Below are 24,038 nucleotides of genomic sequence, written 5' to 3' on the forward strand. Positions count from 1 at the left end.
TCTATGTGACAGAATACTATTCAGCCATGAGTATGTATGGAACACTGATAGATATTACAACATAGGTAAACATTGGAAATACTGTGCTAAGTAAAAGAAGTCAGACAATAAAGACTGTGAATTATGTGATTCCATTTATATGAAAGGTCCAGAGAAAGCAAATCTATAGAGAGAGACAGAGTCCAGATTAGTGATTACCAAAAACTGGGGGTGGGAACAGGGATTGACCACAAATGGGTAGGTGGAATCTTTTGAAGTTGATAGAAATGCTCTAAAATTGAAATCATGGCAATTGTTGCACAACTCTGTAAATTTACTAAGGATCTTTGAATAGCTGTAAAGTTAAAATGGGTGAAATTTACGGCATGTAAATTATATCTCAATTAAGCTGTTAAAGACCAAAAAATCCAAGTTTCATCGTTCAGCTTAAGTAAGACATAGGAAGGGAGAAAGACTGTGTGTTGAAAATTTCTCATGTTCATAAAAATCACATGAGCCCCTTCTTTCCATCATGCATTTTTATCAGTCTTCCCAAATGAGTGGCCAGCTTACACTTGTTTGCCTAAATTACCTTCTCTCGGATCTCTTTCTTTGCTTACATATGTTAGAGAACTTCAGATAGAATCAGGAAGGAGGAATGATCAGCTTGATCTTCTTATTAAAAAAAAAATTATGACAGTGACATATTAGACAAAATATGAAGATGGTAGAATAAAATTGCTCTTTTTAGCATTTTATATTTTCTGTATGAAAGGTATTTGTGCAGCTGTTTCTATAACCCAGGCTGGTACCCCACAAAAGCATAATATATGGCTAGGAGACCACCACATGTCTGTCTACCATTAGGATGGGGAACAATATATTCAGTAGGTACGGGAAAGTCCACTGGGGAGAAAATTCTTCCTCTTGCCTCCAGGGGCATCTGACCCACAGCAGCCATGGTGTGTAGCTTGACTAGCACATGTTTACAGATTGGTGAACATCCGAAACATTCGTTTTATTAGGTAGTTACATAATAGCCTTTTATTTTTGATTATTTATGCATTAGCGGCAAGCAATGGAGATGTGCTATGTAGGAAAGTTATTATTTGCTAATTTGCTGCTTTTAAAATACACGGCACACTATCTATTATGTATCATGCATTACAATTACAACAACAGTTTAATTAATCACCAGCACCCTGTTTTGTACCAATCTACAGCAGAATTCTGGGTAATGGTGTTGTTTACCACTTAGCAAGTAGCAACATTTCACTCTGTTTCACTACATTAAACTGCTCAAATAAAGCAAACGGATATTGAAAAGAGTTGGCCATCTGCCTTTATTTTCTTTTACTTTTGTTTAAAAAAAAACTCTCAAAAGAAAAAGCACACAGCCATGAAACTGATAGTGACAAAAAGCACTTCTTTTTTTTTTTCTCTTTATCAGGTCAGAATCTCATCTAAATGCAGTTCTGATGAATAGTTTAAAAAATAAAAAAGAAGCCCGCTTTGTGGATTTGGAGTGGGTCTCAAGACCAGCCGTGAAGCCTAATGATTATTTAACGGTGCCGCACTTGAGGCTGGCTTCTGTGAGACTCCTTTCCCCCCTTAAGAGTTTGATGAATAGGTCTTGTGACAGCCATTTAGGAATAAACAAGAATTCATCAGTCTGCATAAGAAGAAGCCAGTTTATAGATTAAGTTTCCTGAGGTAATTCATGAGGTCAGTCCCATTTAGATGGAGACTATTAGGGCCTGGCTCTCGAGAATGGCCATACAGGGGAGTCACTCCAAAGGGACCCCGCTCACACAAAGCCCCCTTTCAGGGAGAAGCCTGCCATTTTTATGACCCTGCTGCTAGGACGCACATCAACTTGTCACTGTGCAGATCTGCTAGGGCAAGACCTCATCACTCTATTAAAGAGCTCTGTGACCCTATTGATTTGAAGTATTTAAAGCAGGGGTGAAGTTCAAAGCAATTTCTTTTCTATACTATTACTCAGTCTCTCTGTGTCTTGACTCTAAAACATCTGCTGTCAGTTCCTTTCTGTTGTCTGATTCTGGAATCTGTCACTGGAGAACAGAGTAGTTTTATTTAAAATAAATTGGATTCCTTTTCAGTTTTCAGCATTTCGCATTGTGATCAATGGTTTATGCTCCTTCGTCTGCCGGGAGACTTAACTGCAAGTGTATCCTTTTATGTCCCTTTAGGGCAAGACTGAAGCAGCGTTAGCCTCTGAGGTTTTATAATAGAATCGAGTCTTAGAAGTAGGTAGCAGCCACCGGCTCCTCTAATTGGCCAATCAACAAAAATAACAACCTTTCATTAAATAAAAAATACATTCAAGAAGGAAAGAGAATAAAAAAATGTATCTCCAACTGTGGCTCCAAGACCCAAATGCTAACAGTATCTTTTTTTTTTTTTTTTTTTTACTTTTATTTGCTCCGAGAAATGAAAACAGAGTAAACAACTCAGTTATTTTTAAATGTCAGCAGGTAAGGCAAAAACTGGGATCCAGTTTTGAAAGGTGTTTTGCAAAACAACGCAGGCTGCCATACTGTTCTGTGGAACCGGCAGGAACCAGGGAACACTCTGAATAGTTAATAATACCTTAGGCATTGCTCCTGCATTACCCAAGTGATAGTGGGAAACTGGTAGCCTTTAACTGGCTTGGTTGGGAGACTGGTCCAGCTCTTTGGCTGAGTCTGTCCTCAGCCACAGTGTTCTCAGGAAGTATGTTTGAATGCCAACGCTGAGTTAAACATTTTCATTTTCTAAAAACTCAAGAAAATTATTTTTTTTAATGATTATTTTAAAAGCACGGGCAGAGGAAACAATACAAAGTTCAAGATTGGTATTCAGTTCAGCGTTGTCACCAATAAATCCAAAGAAGTCACTTGTCCTCGCGGTTCATCTTAAATAGACCAGGGGTATCTGATGACAATGGAAGCACAAAACCACTTCCTGTCTCCTAAGAGTCTCTTTCACATTTATCTTCTTTTATTCCTTACGCCTCAATTGGGCAGTGTTTCTCTGGCAGAAAACACCCTCACGGAGTCAGCTATCGCCTCTCTTCAGATGACTCCTGATTCTGCCAGTGCGTCCTTGACAGCCTTCCCCGGAAGAACTGTGGTCAGGTGTCCAAGCCTGGACGAAGTCTCCTCCCACCTCCGACACAGCCTGTTTAAATGTGAAACTTTAAGCAATGTCCATCCTACAATCTTCGTTTCAACCTCAGCATTCTCTCCTTTCAGTGGTGCTTCCCAGTCACCTCTTCTTCCCGCACATCCTATCAGTTGCCTAGTGTGCAGCATCTACCACTGGAATGTGTCCGACCCCACACCTCCTCCGGATCTACACTCACATCTTCATTACCTTTCCTCACCAGGTGCTTCCAAATTGGGTCGTCTGGCGTCAGCCTATTTTCACTCCAGATTAAGCCTCTGAAACCAAGCTTTGACCGAGGTACCGAACTATATGAAAACTTCCAATTGTTCCACAGAACGTAGAAAACAAAACCCAGTTCCTTCAGTCTCATATTCAAAGGCATCCTGACTCCAGCCCCTCATTCTGCTCTCCTCGCCCATACTAGGCTCCAGTCTAACAGCCATCCGGGCCATCCCCTGTCTCATCTCTTTCCAAACTCTCTTGAAGGCAGTCCATCACTCAAAGGCCTACTTGCTCACGGCTTTGAGCTCCAGCGCCATCTCTCATGAGCTCCAGACCCTTGGATCCAACTGCTGGTTGGAATCTCCTCTCAGATGTGTCCCAGGCAATTAGAACCCAACAAAGTTCAGAGTTACCTCATCATCTACTATCTCAGACTGTTGCCTCTCAACAAATAGCAACACCACTCACCAAGCGGCTGGTACCAAAAGTCTCCCTTTTCCTCGCTTCTCACAGCAAACCAATGATCGATTCCTTATTTCTTCTATCATCTTCACACCTTTTGCCTCTCCTGCCTCCACCGTGACCAGGCATCGTCTCCAGCTCAATTTTGAAGCATCCTGATCTGGGACTCGATTCAAGAATTATCGTCTTGCTTCTTCAGAGAAGAGAGAGACCCCATTGCGCATACCTATGTCATTTCACAGATCAGGGTTTTGTATTTATTTGTAGAACCTCTTCGTAGAGAGATGCTAAAAAAATACGTAATGAATACGTGAAAAAATGAACAACGAATCCTAGCAGGAGGAGAAAGCAGAACTAAGTTTTCCCTTTTCCAGTTTAGGATGATGCAGAATTAATGTTCAGTTAACTAACACAAGCTTACAAATGAAGACTGATAATGTTTACCACAAGATTTAACCCATCTTTCGTCTTCATTTGCTATGAATACGAATATGTTTAAGCCAATCGGAAAATAGCTTATTTTTATTCTAATTCTTCTTCTTTGAAAACATTCCTATGTCATGCCATGGGCTATAGTGACTTAAATATGAAATTATATCGTTTATTCAGTGTTTCTTTTTAAACTAGTTGTGCCTCAGATGATGCGATATGTTGAATTCTTTTTAATCCGAACGTAGTGCAGGCTTTTTTGTAATCCTGAATGTGTATCTTTCTAGCTCTCTTATTTTCTGTATTTTTCTGGCACAAAAATTGTGCTACCATAGCTCTGAGGTCAACAGTTAAGTACACTGGTTCAGTTCTCCCTGAAAATTTTCAATAAAGAGAGCACAAAAGATTTGAAGGAGGTAATAGTTTCTGTTGAGATCCTCTGAGGAAGTAAGTAATAAATGATATGTGACACCGTCTCTTATACCTTTAATTTGGAAGAGGAAAAAGGGAGAAGAAACTTGTGGATGTCAATAGAAGTGGAACGCCCTAACAAGTTGATATCGTCTTGAGTGTACTAATGCTGAAGATGTTGGAGTATTATAGCAGGTGTTCACAAAGTGCATTTTCAGAAAGGACCTAGAATTTGATGGGCCAACTCTGCTCCATTCAAAGAAAAGAAAGGTGAAAAAAGAAAACCTTTCTTCCTACGAAGGACTGATGATTCCATAATCAATTACCTTTGCTAAGAAAATCTAAATGTCAAGTCTGATGAACTTCTAACCAGGTTTCGTCGCTAAGCTAATATCTAAGACTTTCTAAACTAGGGAAAATCATCTTGTTTAGTTTTTAAAAAAATGATTTGGATCCTAGAGTAGACACAGAGGAAATTTCAAGTGGAAATATGGATATGTCTTACAGAGTCTTAATTTTCTGCATACGTACATATAATAAGACTTAGATGCGGGGCGCCTGGGTGGCTCAGTCGGTTAAGCGTCCGACTTCGGCTCTGGTCATGATCTCTCGGTTCATGAGTTCAAGCCCCGCGTTGGGCTCTGTGCTGACAGCTCAGAGCCTGGAGCCTGTTTCAGATCCTGTGTCTCCCTCTCTCTCTCTGACCCTCCCCCGTTCATGCTCTGTCTTTCTCTGTTTCAAAAATAAATAAACGTTAAAAAAAAAAAAAGACTTAGATGCAAAACCAAAGATTAGAGACTTTCTAAAAAAGACAAAAGATACAAGGAATTAGGTGGAAGAAAATTGTATTTCTTGGCAAATCTCTTCTATCAGATTCCAGATTCTGCCATTGTGTATGCTGCTCTTTCAATAAAGCCCTGTATTTTTTCTGTAGAAAATCATATCAAGGATACTCATCTTATGCAAATGCAGGTGACTTATAATTCTAAATATTGAGTGCTTCTTTAGCACCAAAAAGAGAATAGTTAAGATATTTAACTTTTAGCACATCTCTATTTTTGTGTCATTGATGAGATTATATTTCAGATTATATGGAAAGCACTGAGGAAAATAATAAATAAAGCTCAGCCCTTCTATTCAAGGAGCTTAAAATCTACTGGACAAAAAGATAATTCATAAATTTAATTCATAAATTTGATCATCTTCCCCTGTTATTGGTATAAGCTAACAAACACCACACACATTTGTTGAAGAGTAAGGATTATATAAAATCGATTGATTGCATCTTATTAATAGTTGCTTTTGGACTCATTTATTAGACATGCTTGTAATGGCTTAGCAAGATAAGGGTTTATGTTCACATAAGGCTGGTGAAGCAATTCTTTAATGTCTTCAACATACCAGGATTCTTGTATGTTTCTGTTATGTCAGCTTTACCATGTGACTTTTATCTCTGAGTTCATCTCATGATTATAAAGATGCCATTCTACCTTCAAGTTCGTATATGTGCTCCAGACAAGAAAAAGAAAGCACCAAGGAGGGAAGGGGAGAGACGATCTCAAAGAGAAGAAAGCTCTCACAGAAATCCCCAGAAAAAAATGCCCTTATGTGTCATTGGCCAGAACCATAGTGCATGATCATTCCTAATTGCAACAGCATCTTGGAGACATAGCTTCTCAGCTGGGAATGTTGCTCCCCAAACAAAATGAGAGTTCTATTTATAGGAAAGACGGGTATGTGGATATTGGTCAGATGGAGAGAAATGCCTGCCATTATTAAAACAGCTCTGTGAGGGGTGCTTGGGTGGCTCTGTTGGTTGAGCGACCACCTTGGGCTCAGGTCATGATCTCATAGTTTGTGAGTTCCAGCCCCACATCAGGCTGTCTGCTGTCAGCACAGAACCAGCTTCAGGTCTTCTCTCCCCCTCTCTCTGCCCCTCCCCGGCTTGAGCTGTCTCCCTCTCAAGAACAAATCAATATTTAAAAAGAAAAACAAACACTACATGAATAGCTTCTCAACTTTTGCATTTTTCCCATATACTTATAATCCCAATGTATTAGGTCCAGCCAAGAAGGGCCCTGGTCCTGGGATGTTAGAGAGCCTGCTTTGGCTCTCCAGTTCCATGCCTCTTTCTAAGGGAAAGGATTATATTGGACTGAGGGGAGATGTGTACATGAAGCCATGTACACTCCATTTCCACGATTGCCAGATCAAGTCCCTGATGCTTAGGCCAAGGAATTATCTGCCCAAATGTCTACGGAGTCCTTGGGTCAGTGCTTCTGAAGTCTCAATTCATCACTGGTATAAATGTCCCTATGCTGGAGGGGTGACCAAGGGACAGGTGCTTGCATAGACTGTGGCCAGAGCTTCGACATGTAGGTGGGATGTTTAAAAGTGTGTATCCAACAATCCTCATAGGTCAGGACAAAGCCAAGTGTGGAGGACAGGCTGTGGGATGGGAATAAATTGCCCCCTACCTTGGAATATAAACACTGAGAGTCAAAGAATTCTAAATTCAAACCTGGTTTTCTAGTTATTATGAATATATACCTGTCAAGGAAGCTGGATAGGACGTATTTTATTGAAATGTTCAGTAACTGACTTAAAACTCTCATTTGGATCTGTGATATGTGGGCTTCCATTTGTACTCTTACCCTCAGCTACACAAATATTAGGGGTTGGACAGGGACAAAAATCATGGGATTTTAGTTAATTCAGCTAACACATGGAGTGGCTCAGTGTGATTTATCTAATTAAAATAGTAACAAATATTCAATAATCATAATTCTCATCATCATCATCATCATCACAGAAGATTCCATCTTGAAGACCTATCATTCATTTAATCAACAAATATTTCATGGTACCTCATTATGTGCCAGGAATTATTTTAGGTCCTTAGGATATAGTTGCGAAAATGACAGATAAGGAGTATGAGTGAACAGTCAGTGCCTTTTACACATCAAGACATTTCTCAGTTATCATTAGTAATTCGGACATTTCTGAAATTCAGACCTTGTGCATGATTTGGCTAAGGAGACCATTTCCCATGATTTTAAGTAAGAAAAATTGTCATGCATTTCATTTTGACCCCAGCCCCTAAACCAGTTCCCTGTGTTCACTAAAAATAGTAAAGCACTTATAAAGAAATAAAAACAATCATGTTAGAATGTAAAATACTAAAAGCAGTGTTTCACCACGTAGTTAATAAGGTCGCTAATGAACATTCCTTTATAAAAGTAACAGCCCTTCTTAAAAGCATCAACACACAGCACTTATCCCTTCCATCGACATGGTGTACATCCTAAAAGTCAACCAGTGATTCTGCTTCCAGCTAATATCGAACCAGTTTTCTCACCACAAACAAGGAGTCTGAATAAAATACATTAAACAACAGTTCTCGACATTAAGTAACAGGCAGTGCAGGAGATCTCGGAGGTCTCTGAGAGATAGGGAACAGAGGAGGTGAGACTGCAGCGCCTGCCCTCCCGCTCTGCGTGGAGGCACTTTCTGAACCATGGTGCAGAAAGGGAGAGCCAGAATCCAGGACCGGAGTCCCACTGAGAGGTGAGAGTAGAGGCATGAGCACAAGAAGGTCTATGCCAAGGCTCCGAGATGTGTATTGCAGTACAGTAACATGTTTCACTTTGTTTAACTCACTGCTTCCAACATTTTTTAACACACATCTTTCCTTTTCCAAGTAACAGTTATGCTCGTACCAGTCCTATCCAGTAGAACTTTTTATGATGCTGGAAATACTTTCTCTATTTCTTCTGTTCGATATAGTAGCAACTAACCATGTAGTGAACCCTTGGAATGTGGCTAATGCAACTGAGAAAACCCATTTTTTACTGTACTTAATTTTCTGAAATTTAAATTTAAATAGTCCTATGTGGCTAGTGACTGCCACATTGGACAGCACAGCTCTAGAAAAATGTCTACGGCAAAGATCATACATTTTGGTAAACCCCTGTGTAACAATCATGTTGTTTTCAGCAGATGAAGAAGATCGGGTTCAAGGTCATTAAGACCTGTCCTAAATAACATAAAGTGAGAACAGAGCCAGGATTTAAACCCAAATAAACCCAAACAGCTAGTTCCAAATTCCATGTCTTTTCTAGTGTTCCACTCTGCTCCCAAGATGCTACAGAGATGAGTATTTGATGATAATTTCTGTGTTTTTTATTTTGATAATACACTTGCTATTTCTATTTGTATAAATTTGAATTTTGTTGCATTTGTTTTGCTTCCTAAGGAAATATTCTCATTCCAAATGCTTTATAAATAATTCTTTTCAACTGTATTTTTTACATAAATATTAAGTAGATGTTTCCATTTTATCGATGGAGGCACTGACACATAAAGGAACGTAAAGGAAACATGAATTCTGTATCTGCTTTATACTGAACACATTTTAAAGCTATACAAGCAAGACTAGAAGTTGGAATCATTTTAGCGTTTATATTAACAGTTATCTTTAAAGCAAAAAGGGAAGTATTCACTTACATGTACACAAATAGCATTTTAAATTTTTAACATTGTTGATTCCCATACAAAATATCAAAGCTACTTTACAGAGGTCTAGGTATAGCTTGTAGTATGGTTTAGTAGTATGTACTTTAAATATCATGTACAGGGGCGCCTGGGTGGCACAGTCGGTTAAGCGTCCGACTTCAGCCAGGTCACGATCTCGCAGTCTGTGAGTTCGAGCCCCGCGTCAGGCTCTGGGCTGATGGCTCGGAGCCTGGAGCCTGTTTCCGATTCTGTGTCTCCCTCTCTCTCTGCCCCTCCCCCGTTCATGCTCTGTCTCTCTCTGTCCCAAAAATAAATTAAAAACGTTGAAAAAAAAAAAAAAAAAAAAAAAAAATATCATGTACAAACTAATGGTAATGCTCGTAGGTTCAGCTGTAAGAGTTATGTTTCTCAGATTGCATTGATGTGCACTAAACATGACTTCCAATGACAGGTTATCAGATTTACTGACACCCAGACAAGACTCCATTGCATCCAACCAATGATGATGGTTATATATGTCTCACAGGTAATAAATTAATTTAGTATGCCAAATGGAAATAAATGAAGTCATATTTGGCATAACTTCAATTTTCTAAAATTGCTTTTCAGCATATTATCATCAAAAACATTTTGTTACATTTTTAATTTTTTTATATTTGTTACATATTAGGTAAATATGTGTATACACTATGACGGTTACCCATAATTTTCAATGAAAATTAATGTGAACATTTAAAAATATTTTACTTAAAGTATTTTAAATTCTATCTGTAATATACTCTAATTTTAATTATATGACAACTATCAGTATAGGAAAAAGTGAATGGAAAAATGTCAAATTGCTACAAGTGATTATGTCCAAGAGATAAGATTGTGTATTTGTCAATTCTCCAAGTTGTTTATAATGCAGTCATATTACTTGTATGAAAGAAAAAATAAATTATCATATCAATGCTACATTTAATCCTCAAAAATATATCTCAAAAGAGATATATTCTTTATATAAATATATAAGTAGGTTGGCCAAGCTTTGATCTGAAGTATTTATAAAACAGTTAAATTAGAATGGGTTTTACTTTTTAGAAAGGATTTGCATGGCAAAGTGAAGTGAAAACCGTGAGCTAATTACGTGGTAAATTCAATTAGTGTAGTCACCTAATCTAAATTATTCAGGCTCATTGTAGCTGTAAAAGAGCAGGGCCACCCTGCCCAGGACCCAGCCATGTGCAAATAGATGGTTAGTAAATCCTGCCAATGGTAATAAACAAAATTGATGATTTTCTTCCTATTCTAGCTGCTTTCTTTTTATGTGTGGGAGTATGAAGCATCAGATAATTTCTTCAATGGGATTTTTTTTTTCAAGAGAAACAGACTTAGAAAAAGCATTCCCGTGTCTCTAGACTTTTATACATGTAGCCTACCCACAACTGAATATTCTCAAAATCATCTGCATATGCCACGCATGGCTAAGGCCATAGGTCAAGGGTAAGTAGATAAAAGAGGATACTTTACCTCCTGTTTGAGGTTTGAACTGTTAAGGTAAGAAAATGTATAGGCCAGTACCTACCTGTAATTTGCTTCCAAGCAAGTGTCTTACGTAAACTTGAAATCAATACTGTACCGTCCTCATAGAACAATCTGGAATTGAAAAGAGAAGGGGCCTTACTATCTAGGACTTCTGCACAAATATCTAGGCTGCTAATCTTAACTTCCCCCTTCCCTGATAGAGAACAATGTCAAAGTGTCATTTGGGAACTAGAAACTCTGTATCCCTTGTGATTAGATTGGAAGCCCCAGATAATCTGAGATATCCCGACAAATCTCAAGACTGTTAATCACATCTTCAAAGTGCCTTTGGCTATGTAAAGTGACATTTACAGTTTCTGGGGATCAAAACCTGGATACTGTTGGGAGTCATTATGCAGTTTACCACACTAATGTTAAAGGTTCTGGTGGTACGGGTGATGAACATGGCAATGTTGTTGTAGGGGGTAGCAAGAGTGTTGGCCAGCTTCATGGCATTAGTACTAATTGTGATGGTGGAGGTGATGTTGATATTGGCAAAGGCACTAGTAATGTTTCGTAAGTGGAGTGACAGGACTCTGGATGTTAGTGAAGTAGGTGTGGGTCACCACTCACACGCACATCACAATGCAGAAAGCACCCTATGACCCCAAAGAGCAGACCAGAGTACCCTAACTGGACTAACTACAGTGGGGCCTTCAACAAGTAATGTCAGCTAGTTGAGCAATTCCGAGAAACGGCTGAGACAGTGACAGAGGAAGTCCCATCCACGTAGGTGAAGATGTTTCACGGAAGAGAATTTGTCAGCACAATTGCCTATGCTTCAGTTTCCGCGGCACTTGGGCATTCTGCTTAACGTAAATGCTTCCCCTCTGCCTAGAAGACAGTAGGCATCCAGCAGCCAGATTTGACAACTGGCTCTCACGGTTCCCTGGAAAGATGACAGGGCACCAGGCTGCCAGTAGGAAAGAGACCGGCTTTGGATACTACACATCATTGTTTTGAAACCTACTCCATCTTGGTGTGTTGTAAATGCCCCCTAGTTCTACCCCCCTATGGACTAAAATTTCACAGAGGAAAATTTCATCAGTCACCTCCAAACACTTTTCAGGTAGAACCTCTCAACCCTCCCTTGTTTCAGCACGCTCAGCACCCTGTCCTGAGAAGTCTGAGTTTATTAGACATCTATTATAACTGACATATTGTTGCAGTGGGGGTGAATAGATGCATTAGACAGATGATCTTAATTGGCTTTCTTCCAAAAGAATTTTTTTAAGAGACAGCTGAAATTCATTCACATTTACAATTAGTAAAACTTTCTTTCATTATTGAAATGCTTGCTGAAACAGCAGCCACATCAGGGTGACAAATCCCGTTATCATGCTTTCCGCAATTGTCTCCCCAAAAGATGCCTATTGAGAGCATTGTCTGGGTTTGTGTATGAGACTGACAATCAAGCTCCAGGCAGAGGGTGGGAGGGGTGTGCTATGCAGCCTGCTCCAAAGTGCTTTTGTGTGTGTTTGTGGTTGTTCAGTAGAGAGATCTAAGGTTCTGGAAAAATCTGAGGACGCACTATGCGTGCTAACAAGATCAGTCATCGAGCATTAGTGGGATTCTCATGCTTCGCGCCTTTAGTTTTCCATCTTCTTGTATTTTCCTCTGTGAGCAATGGCAGGTGCTATCTGTTTGTCAGGCTGTTACTGGGGAAAATGAGGGTGGGGAGAGATCATTTTTTTTAAGTGAGCAGTTAACAGCTGAACTCACATGGCTAACAATAGAATTGTGATGAAGGGCACACAGAAAGGCATGTAAAGATTATCCCTTAAGACGCTCGTGGAATGAATTGCTTCCTGAAGGGACTGAGAAGGAGTCATTGCTCTGGGCCTAGCATCCCTTTGGGACCGGGTGAAGGAGACCGGACAGGCCATGCTGGTCTGACTCTGTTAGACCAAAGAGTTTGTCAAACTTAGCAGTTTTTCTTGCTGTGGGACAACGAAGACACAGGTAAGATCTTCAAATGTTGAGTGGAAGGAGAGAAGGGAAAGAGAAGTAGAGAGGGGGAAGAATCAATGAAGCAATGCTGATAATTGCTGTTTCAGTTCTCCTGAGACTTGAGGCTCATTTTCTTTCACCAAATGAACTGCCTGAGGGATGCTGTTTAAATACTTCTGTTTATTTATTGAATTGTCCAACATGCACCATGTTATTTTGTCTCATATTCCTTCTAAGCGCTGACAGTTGCTTTCTCTTTCGCCAATGCACCTCCAAGCATGTTGGCCAACACAATCTGGGCCCACTCCGTTCTCTGAAGAGCTCGCTCTAATTCTAGAACCATGATTCCAGCCCAGCGAAACCTGCTATCCTGACAATGAGCCTTGCCCTGAATGCAGAGAAGCCATGTGCCCAGGGTCATGCTTTTGGCCGGGGCATATCAGGGCAGACACACAATCTGAGGTTGAGAGGTGAGGCAATAGTGTTGCTTGAAAAAGGCGAATGGAGCTGTGAAATCAGAAAATCCCTTGCCCACAGCATCCTTCGGTGCCTGGAAAGAGGTCTGAATTCACATGGTGTTGTCACTGATACCTTTTCAAGGTTTTCAGGCTTCTCCTTAGTGTATACTGAACTTGACTGAGATAAAGAAATTAAGAATGTCCCTAAATTCTAAGTGCCATGAGGGCACAATGTCTGTCATGATCATCTCCGTGGATCCAAGTCAGCATTTTCCTAGCACGTAATGAATATTCAAACGTTTTGATCTAATGAATTAGTGAATTACAGAGTTTAACTCAGCTTTGCCACTTACTGTATGATGGTGACAATTTTCGTGCTGACAGCAGGTACCCGGGACTCAGCACCATGGGCAAAACATCATATAACATAGAGCCTCTGCTTTCAGGAAGCCTAGGCTTGAGGAGAGGTGATGAGGTATATAAACCAAAAAGTGTTGTATGCGCTCTGATAAAACATGTTCAGGGAGGGGCACCTGGGTGGCTCAGTCGGTTAAGCGTCCGACTTCGGCTCAGGTCATGATCTCACAGTCTGTGAGTTCGAATCCCGCATCGGGCTCTGTGCTGACCGCTCAGAGCCCGGAGCCTGCTTCGGATTCTGTGTCTCCCTCTCTCTCTGCCCCTCCCCTGCTCATGCTCTGTCTCTCTCTGTTTCAAAACTAAGTAAAAACATTAAAAAAAATTTAAAAAACAAACATGTTCAGGGTAAAGGAAGAAATAATCACTTCTCTATGAGAGGGCGGGTCAGGAAAAGAATTTTCTAGAGAGTGACTTTTGAACCAAGTTTAGTTCTAGATGAGTAGGATGAACCGAGTGTCCAGGCCCTTGACTTGCCAGCCCTGAATCTGGCTCCGGCTTCTCACGGCCATCGCGGCACCCCCTCCACATGAGCTGGTCTGCTGTGACTCTGTTAGAACACTGTCATTGCCTGGATACTGGCTCATTTCAGTGGACCTCTTATCACTGTTAGCTAAAATATTGTCCCTGGAGATTTTCCATTCTCTCATCTCAAACTCTTCCAGCCTCAACATACCCACCTCCACCCAAATGAGTGAGAAGCCAAGGGATGGATGACAGAGGTTTTTGCATCCAGCAATCAAAGGAAACAAGGTACTTGTCCTGCAAATACAGCTTCCAGACAAGTCTCTAAGCCCCCACTTCCAACCAATTTTCTACTCTACATCTCTTATATAGGAATTCTAACCTCCACTGCTCCAACAAATTTTAACAGCAACTTCTCAAACTCCTATCTCATGGAAAACAAACTACATCCTCGAAGTCATCAGAAGATATTTTTTCCCCATCTTGACATTTATCAAAACCATTATGCTGTTTCCCTACACCCTCCCTGATGGAAGCATTTTATTCTCCTGAAACTCATAACCCCACAAGCCTCCTGAGAAAATTGTGGCATCATTTTTGCTTTACAAGGCTGTTTCAAAATCTTACTGCTTCCCACACTCCATCTCTGAGGCACGTGGCACCTGGTCACATACCACTACCTCTCATCACTGTCTCTAACAACTGTCTTGTTATACCGCCCCAATTAATGATAAATATTGGCATATGAATTACAACCTTCTTCATTAGCCCAAGCACGGCCACCATCCTGGGTGATTCCAATGAACATGTGGAAGACCTATCCAACATCAAAACCATTCCTCTGCTTGGATTTGTCAATGATGACATCCTTCTCACACATCATATTTTTAACACTTAATTTAATTTTTAACACTTAATTCTTTGATGACAGTTTCCTTTATTTCCAGCTGGTCAACGCTCTCAAGTAGTCACTCCCACCACCCCTGCATTTGACGCCATAGGGCCCTCTGATCTCCAGACCACTTTACTGTCTCAGTCATACAGACCCTTCCGGCACCCCTTCTTTTCCTGACTAGCTTTGACCTATTCAATTACATAAATATCTGATCTGCCATTGCTCACCTTCCTCACATTCATCTTCCTTATACAGTCAGATCCTAACCGCCCATCTCCTCCATCCCTGGGACATGTCCATAATTCACCTTTTCTACTCCTATATCCAGACTCCTAAGCACTGCTTGAGAAAATCCCAGCAATCATGTGGAGTAGTGACAACAAAACTGGCCTCCAGCCTTATCCGGGCCCCTGTTGTTACCTGACATTTTTTTATTTGTTCTTGGTCTTTGGTTCAAGCTATCCATACCCCTTTTAATGTTGATATTATCCATCAGTTTAGCTAGTCAATGGTCAAGCACCAGTTTAGGTGTTGTTGCAAAGGTTATTTTTAGACGTAATTAACCTGTCATCAGTAGGCTTTGGGTTAAGCAGATTATCCTCCACAATGTGGTGGGGCTAATCAGTTGAAAAATCTGATTAATTAATCAGACCTTAAGACTTAATCTGACCTTAAGACTGAGGTCTCCCAAGGAAGAAGGAATACTGCCTGCAGACTATCAGGCTTAAGACTGCAACATCAACTCTCACACCCATTGCCAGCCTGCCGGTCTATCCTGGAGATTTCGGTCATGTCATTCCCCACAAGTGCCTGAGCCAATGTCTCAAAGCAAAGCTCTCTCTCTACATATATCCTATTGGTTCGGTTCCTCTGGAGCACACTGACTAATATATCTCTCAACAACTAATAAAAATACCTGCTACTTTCTCAGTCCCCATCCCTCTCACTTTCAGGATACCTTGTTTGGTACACCCAGAAAGTTTAGGCAAAATCCAGCCTAACCTGACTCAACTATCCAACATCCTATTTCTGATGATCTTACACGAGGTGTCTACTGCCCGGGTGACATCTTTCTTTGACATTTAAAGAAAAACATTTTAATGGTAATTATATATCTGTGATGAATACCAAAGTGATTTACCAAGGTGGTGATGGCTTATGTGTCCCTTGAAACTGTCCACACTGAAACTTTATTTCTACTGCAAAAAAAAAACCTTATTCTCAGTCCTGAGGCTGCTATTCTTTGTTGTAAAACAAACACATACTCATGGATTTAGGACCAGAACAAAAGGAGTTATTCTTAAAATTGAATATTAGACATTATTAACTTAACCATTCACTAACCATTCCTCAATGACCTGTAATTTTATACTGGCCATAAGCCCCTTAAAGACCTAGCTTGATGCCATTTTCTCAGGGCCTTCTCTCAAATATTTTCTCAGATTGTGAGCATCAGCCCTCCTTGAAATATTTTTCTAACTCTCCTCTCCTCTCTCTAGAAATGACTCTTCCAGAAACTCTAAATTCATCCTTCTGTCTATATAATGTAGAGGAATATAGATTTAACCACAGCACGGTTCCCCAAGTGTGGTCTGGGGACATGTGGGGTCACCAAAACCTTTTTAAAACATCTGTAAGGAAAAAACTATTTTCATAACGTAATTAAGAAATTATTTGCCTTTCTCACTGACATCTTCTCAACAGTGTATAGTGAGTTTTCTAGAAGCTGTGTGACATGAGATATTGCAACAGACTAATACAGAGTTAGGTATAGGAATCCAGCTATCTTCCTTAGGTAAGACTCTAGAGAGATTTGCAAAAACATAAAACAATAGCACACTTCTCACTAATTTTTTAAAAATAGAATGATTTTTCATAAAATATGTTATTTGGTTAGTACTTGATTGGTTTATTGTTATTTTTAAAGCTTTTATTTTTATTTATTTTTGAGAGAGAGACAGAGAGAGAGAGACAGAGAGAGAGAGAGAACAGGAAAGGCAGAGAGAGGGACAGGGAGAGAATCCCAAGCAGGTTCCATGTTGCCAGCACAGAGCCATACACAGGGCTCGAACTCACAAACCATGAGATCGTGACTTGAACCGAAGCCAAGAGTCCGACACTTAACCCACTGAGCAACCCAGGCACCCTGGTTTATTGTTATTTTTAAATAAAATTTTAAAAATATATATATTTCTTAAATTTTTGTTTCAATTGCTAATATGGTAAACACGTAGACTTACAACCTACTTAAACAGAAACTCTGGTTAATGTATGTAAAGAGATCCTAGGACCACAAAGTTTGAGAACCACCCAGGCCATGCTGTGGTAGGCTTCTATCTTTTTCATACCAAGAAGCCATCAAGGCATTTTTCCTTTGAGGATTTAATTCTTCTGATACGAATTATGACACTTTTTTAGGATTAATAGCAAATTTTCCTTTCTTTCTTTCTTCTTTCTTTTTTTGTTTGTTTGTTTGTTTCTTTCTTTCTTTCACTGCTGAAGGCCAAATAATCTATATCTCTGCTTATCTTTTATTCCTTCCCTCTAGGCTCACACAAGTAGGGATCCTCGCTCCTGTCAACTCTTGGAGCTACTATTTACTTTCATGATTATCCTCAAATACTTTATTTTCTATTTCTTAAACAGTTCCTTATTTGAGCCCATTCCCTTCAGCCTATAAATAGGCACGAGTTCATCTAATTTAAAAACATACGTGCATATTTACATATTTATATTTCATTTACACATATATAATTTAATATCCATGTAACACACTTTACTTAATTACACATGTAAGTATCAATCAGACATCTCTACATATCTTGATTTTAGCCAAGCTTTTGTGAAAAGAATCAAAACTTTTTCTGTGTCTCTTTATTTCTTCACCCTTCAGCTCCTTTGAACTAACATCTGACTGGATTCCTCCATAGCAACTATTCTGGTAATGGTCACTGATGACTTCCAAAATGCAAAATTCAATGGACACCATGTAGCTTTTATCAAAAATGAATTTCCTGTGGTACTTTGTACTGCTAACTACTCTTTCTACCTTTGCCTTCTATGGCCTGTTCTTCGCGGACTCACTTCCTCTCCGACCCCTCTTTCCCACTCTCTGATTTGGGCTCCTCTTTGTACCTACACTCCTGAAATCTTATTTGCCAGATTTGTGTCAAGATTTTCCAGAGTTCTGTTCATATGCTGGTTGGATGTGAAAACCAAACAAGAAGACTTGAAAGAGCCTGTCAAATTTCTGACTTGGTCAATGACTAGTACCACCACCTGAACCAGAGAACATGGCTCAAGAAAAGTACGTTCAGGAGGGGAAATACCTTTTCATACCAAGAAGAGGATGAAAGAAGCAGATGGTTGTAGTAGTAAAAAGATTGAAATGTCCAGTCGCACACCATCTCTAAGGTCTCTTTCTCTTTTAAAACTCAAGTGCTTGGGACCATTTTTGAACGCGATGCAGATCATGGACCAATATAGTGGAGGATATAATGATGGGAGCGTATGAGGTAAGCTGCATGGCCATTTTCCAGAAATGCTTTAGAAAAAAACTTCTTAAACTAAGTGGACGAAGTGACCTCAAAGTCCCTTCAATATTTAGATTTTATGGTTCTCTGATTATTCAAGCATTAATCTCAGAACCGAAGCCAAAGAAACTAAGGCAGAACTACTGAAAATCAGGGAGGAGTCACAAAAATAACGCATTTCCTCTTTGTTCTGAGGGACTAAGAACAAATCATGTAAAACACTTTGGAAGGGCATCCCATCCACAGCCCAAAGAATTGCTTCTTGACTGACATTTAGGAAGCAGAGAACAGTCTTCTAAATTTTTTCCTTCCCACCTTAAGATAAGCATCTTCATTTATTCATCTTGATGCCTTCCGTTATTTCCTCCTGAGTAGGATATGCTTCAAGGTTAAACTTGACACCAACAGTTGACCAGTGACAGGTGACAGCTGACACGAGATAAGTGGATGGAATGATCTCTGGTGTGCTTGAGCAGCTTTCTCATAATCTGTTATTAACACAGTCACCCTTCTCCAGAACCTTGGGCATAGAAAAAGAAGTATTCTCTGACACATCACTCTACCTGCCCTCTGAAGGAGGGTTCTTGACCTTTGAGGGCAACATTCATTGTTGCTTTCTTCTAAGAACAAGTGCAGACGCTCCTTGACCCTTCAGCTAGAGAATACCTAGGTGATAAGCCAGAGTACTCTAGAGTATTGCTGATTTTTGGATATGACAGATTTTAATATCAAGTTTAAAATAAATGAGCAAACACAGGGTGAAGAGCGAGTATTGCTGAAGACCAATCATAATGAAGAAGAAGAAAAAAAGAACGAGAAGGAGGAGGACACGAAGTAGGAAGAAGAAGAAATAAAAGAAGCATTAATTAAATGCCCAAGACCAGGACAACCCTTGCATTTACAGTCTATAACACCATGAGGTACATATTCACTGTCTCACAGTCACAGGTGAGGAAACAGAGATTTAAAGAGCCTACTAGTCTGCCCAGGTGCACACAGACACTGTGTCGGATACCATCTTGCACTCAGGCTGAGAAAATCAGCAGGGCAAGATGGTTGTGGCTGACACGTTTACCAAAGTTGAGAAAAATACTGAAGGGCCTTGCATCCCGGGTGTTTGAACCTTGTGCAACCGTTCAAGTCCATTTCTAAAACACCCACAGCACCAAAATATTGGGAAAATATCGCGCAAATTTCCTGCTGAGTCAGATTATAGCAAGTAGAAGAGTATTTGCATACATAAAGATAAATTAGTTATGCATATATCGACTCCTCTGGAAAGTTCTTCGTGGGGAAAAAAATAGACACAGGCACTGTCTTTTTTTTTTGAGAGAGAGAAAGAGAGAGTGCCCATGCTTGAGCACTTGTACAGGTGCAAGCAGGGGAGGGGCAGAGATAGAATTCTAAGCAGCTTCACAATGTCAGCCTGGAGCCCAACTCAGGGGCTTGATCTCATGAACCCTTGAGATCATGACCTGAGCCCAAATTAAAAGTCAGACGCTTAACTCTGAACTGACTAAGCCACCCAGGCACCCCAACCAAGATATATATTACAGCACTTTGGAAATAACAAGATATAAGATGCTAGAAAAGGCTACCGATAACACAAAATTGAAAATATACTTTTCATTGTGATTTTGTAGATCTGCAGCGCTGTCTCTGTTCAGATAGAATGAATGGATCTGACGATATTGGAGCTGCCACCTGAAGAATATAAGTTAAAATCAGGAGCGAGTATCTTCTGTCCTCATTATCACTGTGACCTCAATTATGACTGGCTACTACAACCCTAAAACTCTACGACCAGGTCACACTTGATGGCTCACAAAGTGCCTTGTCATATACCATCTCATTTAATTCTAATAATTATCCTATATTGTTATTGTCCCTTCACAGAGGAACCTCTGGAAATGGATGTGACCCAAGTCACATCTGTGATCGGTATCAGAGCTGGGATTCCAACCTAGGTCTTCTGCTTCTGCTCTAATATTATATTTGTAACCACATTTTTTAATAACATATTTACTCCCTGATGATGAAACTGTTCATGTAAGTATCTTCTCTGGATGTCCGTGAAGTGACACTTCATCTCATTTTAGAGTTTGCCAGAAACTCCTGGCCACAAAGGAAAGAAAATACGGATTGCTCTTCTAATTTGCCTGGTGAATGTCTAGGTTGGGTAAGGGATGTCAGAGGGCAAAGTATCTGCAAGCTTTTCATTATGTGTCTTTATGCATCTAGATATCTGATGTGCGGCTTGATAACTGGAAGCCAAATCCAAAAAGTTCATCTTGAATCGCACTCTGGCCTGTGATGTGTCTCTCCACACAACTGTGTGTGTGCGCGCAAATAAGTATGTAAATGCACATACATTTGCATCTATATACATAGGTATTTATATACACATAGTAATTTGTAAATGTAGAGGCCACTTCCTAAATACCAAAACATGCAGTCTGCATGAGTTCTATTACTATGTAGACCCTGAGAAGTGTGACCAATGAAATGTTATACATGTCATATGTAAGGCAAAATCAACATTACCCCCTCCCTGGGCTTATTAAAAGGTGGGAGAATGAAATGAACTAAAACTACCCACTGCAAATCAAACATCATATTGGTTTGCTTTTTTTCTGAAAGTTTTCATTGTTCTGATAGATTGTGAAAACCATTTAAATCACTTCAATCGCTATTTGTGGACTTCAAAGACATTGGGCTTGGGTTTAGGTGTCTCTGCTTATGAAACACAAGTGCCCAGTACTCACTTTCTCAGCTGGGCCTTCCCTCTCTTTAGCTTTGACCGTCACTTGCTCTCAAGTTACAAGCTCATCAGTAGCCTCTTGCCGGGAGAATGACTGGGGCAAACCCTGCAGAGCAGCCCTAACCGTGTTCCACTGGGTGTCTCAGAGCCAGTCCAACTTTTCTGTGCTTTCTCTTTGTGTGTTCCTTCTTTTTTTTTTTTTTTTTTATTTTTAAAAAATTTTTTTTTTCAACGTTTTTTATTTATTTTTGGGACAGAGAGAGACAGAGCATGAACGGGGGAGGGGCAGAGAGAGAGGGAGACACAGAATCGGAAACAGGCTCCAGGCTCTGAGCCATCATCAGCCCAGAGCCTGACGCGGGGCTCGAACTCATGGACCACGAGATCATGACCTGGCTGAAGTCGGACGCCCAACCGACTGCGCCACCCAGGCGCCCCTTTGTGTATTCCTTCTAAATGTCCCACCTGTGACTGGAGAGTTTGGAGAATTGTCCTGGGCTGCTGGAATGTCCTAATTGCATGGAGGGCTTTAAATAGTGCCTGAGGTTCCATGCCCAGAAGCATGCCAGTCAATGAGTGACAGGTAGAGGAGTATGAAAGCTCTTGCCCGAGCTGGGACAAACCCCAAAGTGGCATTTATACTCCACAGCTCCCCTGCAGGGTCAGGCCAAGACTGGACTTGGCTGGACTTATACCCTCCCTCAGCTTCCTGTCCTTCTTGGTCCTACGTCCTCCCTCTTCTTTCCAGGGTCTCCTGGGAACACATCCTTAAGTTTCTGGCACAGGGTCTACTGCTGGGGAACCCAACCATCTACAAAACCCTGGAATATGCTGACCTTCCTTCCTTCCTCCCTTCCTTCCTTCCCTCCTTCTTTCTCTTCTTCCTTCCTTCCTTCCTTCCTTCCTTCCTTCCTACCTTCCTTCCTTTCTATCTTTCTTCCCTCCTTCTCCCCCTCCTTCTTTCTCTTTCTCCTTCTTTCTTCCCCTTCTGCTTTCTCTTCTTCCTTTCTTCATTCCTTCCTTCCCTCCTATCTTCTCCTTCTCCCACTTCCCCCTCCCTCTCTGCTTTGTAGTTTCTCATCCTAATTCCTTTGACAAATACACTTCTAACATAGAAATTGATAAATTGATGAGAATTAATATTTATGGAGCACTATCAAGTATTGTTCTAAGGGCTTTGCATGTATTAACTCATTTAATTCTCTTAACAACCTTAGATATAGGTACTATTGTCTTCATTTTATAGGAAAGGAAATTGAGGCCTTCCTGTAAATTGAGGCAGACAAGTGACTTGTTTAAAGTCGCACAGCTAGGATTTGAAGGCAAGAATTCTGGTTTTAGAGTCTGCTTATCATCTTTGAGGAACAAACCTGGCTTCAGAGTCCCGGATCTGATTCTTTCATGAATGATAAGAGTTTAGAAAAAGTTCCTTTTTATGTAAAACATTTTCTTTCCCTCCCTCTTACACTCTCTGTAAAATGGGGCCTCCTTGCTGTCTGTTTTCACAAACTAACAAAATAATTTTGTAAATAAATTCTACATTTATTATTTTACTAAACTCTTACTTGGAGAAAATTTAACCATAGCCACAACTTTTGTCAAATATTAAGCTATTCCTTTACTAAAGCAAATCTTCTGATGATTTGGCAAACATCCATTATTACTGCTTTTTAAATTGTGGCCAAAATATTAAACAGGATTCGATTTCCAAATTACTCAAAGATATTTCCTAAAATGTTGAAATAATAAGTACATTGACTCATTTTCTGCCTTTTGCCTTACGTTTGTGCTTTTGGTTTTGGGAATGAAGCAAAATGTAGGATTGTTTTATAATTGAATTTCTTTGTCACCAACTTTGTTACCAACTTACAAACAGTAATTATCATGTTTACTGCTTACCTGTATCTTGAGAAAGTCTAAATGAAATGTGCCGCCTTCCCGGTAGTGAATATTTAAGTGAAGGAAAAGGAAGACTCTTTGGAAGGTATTTCATCACCTAAGGATTATCTCATTTTTTGGTGACATATATGTGGCGCTCAGTGCGTGCCAGGCATTGTTCTAAATGTGTTCTGTGCCTTAACTCAATTAATCCTTGCAAATCCCATGAGGTCAGTACTACTACTATCCTTATTTTATAAATATGAAAACTGACACATAGAAAGATTAAGTATGGTTCCTAAGATCACAAGACTAGTGAATGCTACCAGTCAAAAAGTGGATAGAGCCCTCGGATGTGACTTTAGGGTGTGTGCTCTGGCCACCACACTGTGATACTTCTTGGCTAGTTATGTGGAAATGGAGGGATGGCTGACATCATTTGTGAAGACTAATTCAGTACAGCCACTTTTGTTTATGAATGTGATGGTAATACCATGCAAGGTCACTATGATGAAGGAATTTAGTTACAAACCTCATGAAAAAGATGATGTTACCATAGTTTTGTAGAAACGAGGACCTGAGCAAACTCTTTCATGCCTTATGAGTCTATAGTAATGAAATCCAAAGTCAAAGTATTTGGTACAGTTAACATGAAATAAATATTGGGGTAGGGGTGGATAGGGGAATATAATTCAGGGACATATAATTCCAATGGGAAGATATTCTGGTGGAAGCCAGTCATTAGATGGGTACCATGGTGTCCAGTGACTGGAACGTGATCCAGTATATAAAGGGCAGTCTTGGCTGGCGTGTGACTGGGGACAAGTTTCATAACTTTCCTACCTTAGACTCCTTATATACACATAAAGTGATTTAGACAAAAAGCTACCTGATCTTATTCAGCCTTGCAAACCTTTGGTTGTTAAAGC

At 40.1% G+C, this 24,038-nt stretch overlaps 1 long non-coding RNA gene across 1 annotated transcript in view; it reads right to left on the bottom strand.

Moving 5' to 3' along the window:
• The window catches only part of LOC132664290 (uncharacterized), a 398,464-nt gene that overhangs the window by 39,230 nt on the left and 335,196 nt on the right, over positions 1-24,038 (bottom strand). The window contains exon 5 of the long non-coding RNA XR_009603572.3: positions 10,757-10,827. This is a non-coding gene — a long non-coding RNA (uncharacterized LOC132664290). The remainder of the gene's footprint in view (positions 1-10,756; positions 10,828-24,038) is intronic.

This window comes from Panthera onca, chromosome F2 (genome assembly GCF_046562875.1).
Source record: "Panthera onca isolate mPanOnc1 chromosome F2, mPanOnc1 haplotype 2, whole genome shotgun sequence".
In the NCBI taxonomy this organism is placed as follows: domain Eukaryota; kingdom Metazoa; phylum Chordata; class Mammalia; order Carnivora; family Felidae; genus Panthera; species Panthera onca.